This window comes from Ischnura elegans, chromosome 1, assembly GCF_921293095.1.
Source record: "Ischnura elegans chromosome 1, ioIscEleg1.1, whole genome shotgun sequence".
In the NCBI taxonomy this organism is placed as follows: domain Eukaryota; kingdom Metazoa; phylum Arthropoda; class Insecta; order Odonata; family Coenagrionidae; genus Ischnura; species Ischnura elegans.
Genome location: NC_060246.1, coordinates 153,337,059 through 153,342,843, shown reverse-complemented (window position 1 = coordinate 153,342,843; position 5,785 = coordinate 153,337,059). Strand labels below are relative to the sequence as shown.

The 5,785-nt window shown below is 37.5% G+C and overlaps 1 long non-coding RNA gene across 1 annotated transcript; it reads left to right on the top strand.

Annotated features, from left to right (window-relative positions):
• Nucleotides 1–2,644: 2,644 nt before the first annotated feature.
• LOC124153732 lies at nucleotides 2,645–3,339 on the top strand. The gene is made up of 3 exons (XR_006863747.1): nucleotides 2,645–2,750; nucleotides 2,834–2,944; nucleotides 3,037–3,339. It is a non-coding gene; the product is annotated as an uncharacterized LOC124153732 (long non-coding RNA).
• Nucleotides 3,340–5,785: the final 2,446 nt, after the last annotated feature.

The following is a 5,785-nucleotide window of genomic DNA, read 5'->3' as shown; positions in this document are numbered from 1 at the left end:
GAAGAAAGGGAGGAGTAACACGCCACTCACTCAGGGAAAACCCGAGCTCCCCTACTCCCACACACACACACTCGCACACAACCATACAAAAATCGGCGAAAACACATTCATCCCCTCTTACTCATCCACGCCTTCCTCCACGGGCCATGGTCTGGGGGTGGGTTTTGGGAAAGGTCGTGGAAAGAGTGGGTAAACTGGTAGGGAAGAAAATGCGCCGAGTAGAAATGCACTGTAATGGGGCTTGAACAATTACAATACTGTTATGCCAGAAATGCCCCGCTTTTTATATCGGCTTATCCACCACTCCCCTTTGCATCCGAATGAACGGGCATCGCTCTTCATGCAATAGTGTTTCTTCTGTTTCTGCTTCCCTTCCAATCGCCGTTCATGCTTCCTCCCACAAAGCTCTGTTTGACCAATGCTATAAAGTGGGAAAATTAGCCTCCCTCCTCCCGTCTACCACCCCCCTAGAACTGAAGGACTTGGAACAGGCATGCATATGGGCTTTCCGTGCGTTTTCTGGTCCAGGAATCAACCGCGCCCACTAGAAAGAACAACCAATCCCCGTCCACCGTTTTTCCTCCCTCCATATTTGCCCTCTGCCTTGCACCCTTCCTTATGCCCTTTCCTCACTTTCCCTCCCCTTCTCACTTGAGAAAGATGGGCTTGGTCCCATCGAAAATTTGTAAAAACAACCTTTCCCCGTAAGTTCCTCACTTTTATTTTATTTTTCGTTTTTCTGTCAATTTCTAAGTTTTTTTGAGTGCCCACCCCAGGGCAAGAAGAAGTTCCTTTACATTATTTAGATGTATATATATTTATACACAATGTTTTGGAAAATATGAAATGCACGTGGCATGTAACATAAATAGTTCAACTTAATATCGATAAACACAGAGAAACAAAAAAGAATCACTCACATTGAAAAAATAAACTCGAAGCTATTGAAGCACTTCAGGCTTCTTCGTCAGCTGAAGAATGAATGGTGAGTAAAGGAGAGGGTTGGAAAAGGGAGAAGAGGGGTAAGGGGAGAGGTGTATGGGGAGGGGGAGTTAGGAATAAGGGTTAGGATGCGACGTTCAGACCTGGAAAGCTATTGGCTTGAAAGTGCCAAATGCAAGCCAATTCGAGGGTGTGGAGGTTGAGGGCGGAGTCGGTGGGAGGGAGGGAGGCAATAATGGATACTTTGTAGCATTGATTGAAAATGGAATCATGTGAAAGGCAATGTGTAGGAACTGGTAGAGAGGAGTGGGGGGAAGATGGACAACAGGAGGCGTGATGATTGTTAATTCTGAGATTGAGAGGGGTAGTGCATTGGCCAATATAGAAAGCAGGGCAGAAATTACAGTGAAGAAGGTAAATGATGTTGGTGGAAGTACAAGTAGTGGAGGGGAAAATCGGTAGGCATTTAAGCTTGGGGAGAAAAGAGGCAGGGGGTGGAGAGAATATCTTGCAGGTTTTACACCTGGGACGATTGCAAGGTGAGGGTGTGGAGATAGTGACTGACTTCGACTTTTGGAGAGGGCGGGTGGCTTTAAATATGGTGTTAAAATTCGGCGGTCTCTTAAATGTTATCCGAGGAGTGGACGGGAAAATCTGAGAGGTGGACTTGTGTTTGGAAAGGATGGGGTACAGGTCTTTCAATACGTTTTGTAGCAAATGAGCACCAGGGAAGTAGGTTGTGAGCAGAGAAGGAGAGCAATGTTTGTCTGCGCGGGGTTTATTGTGAATAGCCGGTTTTTTTCTTATTTTGTTCATCAAGAGTTTTTCGGGGTAGCCGCGGTGAAGAAGAGAGGTGTGGAGTTTGGAGAGGAATTTTTGAAGGTCTTCGGGGTTATTACAGATTCTGTGTCCCCGGACAGAGAGGGAATAAGGGATGGAACGTTTTGTGTGTGGTGGATGGCAGCTGCTGTAGTGAAGGTATTGTTGTTTGTAAGTAGCTTTGATGTGAACCGATGTTTTGAATTTGTTATTATCTGAAAGGTGTATGTCCACATCTAAGAAGTTGATATTGGTGTTGGAGATGGAAGAGGTGAAAGAGACTGAGGAAGAAGCGTTAAGTTAAACGTTAAAATTCAGTTAAACGTTGTACTTCGCAATTTCCACAGTTATTGGTATTAGTCAACCACCCTTTCGTAATGTTTAAATAAATGAGTTTAAAAAATAATGAATCCATCAACCTTATTTTAATGTTACACAATTGTTTAACTTTCAGTCCAGTCGTTGCGGGAAAATCCATACCTAGTAAGTAGCACTTAAGGAACTCTTGCAATTAAAATTTATATTTTGATTAACTATTTTGCCAAATTTTATAATGAGTACCTAAACCTTAGTTTCCCGTTGTTTATTTAATTTATATTTAAGTTTATTTTAATTTTCTGAGGAATTCCTCGGTTGATATGCTGTCTTCTACATTTTAAAGAGAAAGGTAAATCCCTATCGCTGAAAAATCTGGAAATCGCGGTGCAATAAAGTATGAATGTATGATAAAGCATTTAAAATGTTCAAATGGTACTGGAACCTTGGAAGGATGATCTTGTACATCACCTTGATGGAGACTGTTATAACAAAATATGTCAAAAATCTTTTTTGTTTAGACATTGCTCTCAGTATCTTTGTTTACACCTAATAATTATTTCTAGTGTCATAATGAGAATCGTTTGACAGCTACTTCTGTTGGGTCCAATGAAGGAACTTTACAAAGCTCCAATGATGAAAATGACATCGGTGAACATGAGGAGCATGATGAGGTTTGTACAAACTTCTTTGCCTATTTAAGAAAATTTAAGGTCCTGATTGATATTATTTCATAGAAAAATAATATTATATTTAGGAAGATGCATTATTTTCCCTTGGCTCAACTCCTTCTGGATCCGATACTGAATTTGTGCCTGATAGCTTGAGTGAACATGACTCAGATTCAGATGTCAGCCTTGGTGGCAAGGTAATTTGTATTAACATGACTCTACAATTTTCTAAATTTCCCTCAATTTAGACGTGAACATTTCCCTAAGTGGTTTTCATATTATTTTTCAGATTGATGTCAATACTTCAAGAGCAGTGCCTTTCCCTGCTGACACCATTATGAATGTTCAACCATCTAGAAATGATGTGTATGAGAATACTATGGTTTTAGCATATAATCCAGCGGGATCACAAAACAAAAAGGTGTTTACACAACACGGAAACAGAGTACGTAATCAAGATCTCTGCTACTACTGCGATACATATGTGTTTAATTTTGCAAGACATTTAAAAAGAAATCATCCATTAGAATTAGAAGTTCAAAAGGTTTTTTCAGTGCCTGCTAAAAGTAGGGAACGGAGGCAATTTTTATGTTCTCTTCGTAAAAAAGGAAACTATTTACAAAATTCTACAGAATGTGTTACGACAATGAAAAAGTCTAGTCGAGTTAGGGATTCGGACTTTTACTTACCCTGTTCAGATTGCTTGGGTTTTTATGCACGTAGAAAACTTTGGAGACATATAAAACATTGTGTGGAGAATCCAAGTAATGGTAGCATTAGATCAACTACTCAAATTAATGCTCAAAATTATTTGATAAAAAACTTCAGAGTAGATCCTAAATTACATGATGAAGTTTTTCCAAGTATGAGACCCGACAAAATATCACTAGTGGCCATAAAAGATGCTCTGATTTGTGCCTTTGGGGCTCGATATTTGAATATACATAGAGAAAAACATTTTGTTAATGTTACCTCAAGGAAAATGCGTGAGCTCGCAAAGTTACTGATTGAGATCAGGAAAATTGAACCCATCGTCAAAAATTTATTTCAAGCACTTCAGCCACAATATTATGATGCAATAGTTGAGGCAACAAAAAATGTAGCTAGATATGATAGTAATAAGGATTGTTTTGAATCTCCTACCTATGCAATGAATATGGGAACTTCCCTCAAACAATGCTGTGATATTGCAATTATGTTTGCTTTAAAGAAAAAGGGATGGTATGCAAATGTTCAGTCAGCAGAGGCAGAAGCAGATTTAAAAACTATGATTCAACTTTTGACAGCAAATTGGAAGTATGACATATCTAACCATGCAGCAGATGATTTATGCATAAAAAGATGGAACAAGGTTAAATTGATTCCACTTGCTAGTGACCTAAAGTTGTTAAAAAATCATTTAACCATAAGAACAAATAATGCTGCATCAAATCTTATGTTAGACAAAACAGATGAAACTGCTTTGAATTGCCTGAAACAATATATTGTAGAGTTCTGTTGCTAAATAGGAAGCGTGCAGGCGAACTTCAGAGAATATTACTTCATGTGTATGAAATGTCGGAAAGTATTTGCCAAAACTATGAGGAATTCGATTCTGCAATATCACTGACTGAGAAGGTTTTGATGAAACGGTTCAAGCGTATCATAATTAGAGGTAAAAGGAATAGGGGGGTGCCCGTATTGTCTAGTTTGCATGTTCAAGAACACATTAAACTTTTGCTCAGCGTAAGGTCAAATTTTGTTGGCGATGAAAACCCGTTTTTATTTGGAAAGCCCCACCTTAAAACAACTCTATGTGGTTACAAAACACTTGAGAAATATGCAAAAGCATGTAGAGCAGCAAATCCAAAGGCTATTACATCTACCAGACTTAGGAAACACCTAGCAACTATTTCACAGATTTTCAATATGACTGATAATGATATTGAACAACTCGCAACTTTCATGGGCCACACAGCGGGCATACATAAACAGTCCTACAGACTGCCTGATGATGTCTATCAAACAGCAAAAATTTCCAAGATTTTACTTTTAATGGAAAAGGGCGAGGCTGCAGACTTCAAGGGAAAGAATTTGGATGAAATAGATATTAATTTAGAGGAGGAATTGCCTCTACAGGGCAACAGTAATGAAAATGCTGATGATGATTTTTCAGCTGACTTTTATGAGACAGAGGAGAGTTTCAGTCATGGTGAAAGCACAATGGGTGCACCTAATATACTTGAGCCACAACCACTCTCCTCGTCATTAACTTTTGTAGAAAGAAAGAGGAAAAGAATTCTCGTTCCATGGACACAAGAGCAAAAAGATATTGTCAATAAATATTTTAAGAACCATATAATTAAAAAGATAGCACCCAAAAGAAAAGAATGTGAGGCACTTATCAAGGAAAATCCAGATGTTCTTCATAATAAATCTTGGCTTAAAATAAAAGTTTTTATTCAGAATGCATACTCAAAGAAGTAAACATTTGTAAATCTGATTTGGCAAAAAACTTGATTCTTGGCTAAGGTTTAAATTTTAAAGTGTTTTCATTAAGAATATATTTGTATTCTAGTGTAAGTTGCTTAAATGTTATATTATTTTCAAGATTGTGTTTGTTTTTCCTGTGTGCAAGAAGAGTTTGTAAATTTTCACAGTTAGCTTAATGAGCTACTTGTTATAAGAAATATTAAGTATTTTCAAGTGTTTAATTTTCATAGTAGTTTATTTTTTTTATGTAGAGAATGCATTTAAGTCTATGCAGTTTACAATCAAGTGACTGAAATTGTTTTAATAGATGTTGCCACATTTAATGTAGAGAATGCATTTAAGTCAATGCAGTTTACAATCAAGTGATTCAAATTATTTTAATAGCCGTTGCCACAATTGTATTCTATGAAAGTTTTTTGAATAATATATTGTTTCAAAAAGATGTACATAATCTTTTTTCTGGGCATTCCATAAGAAATTTTTAAATTTTCATACAACCTCAATGAGAAGTTAAAAGTGAATATATCATGTATTTTAAAATGTTTACCTCACAAACCAGCTGTGGG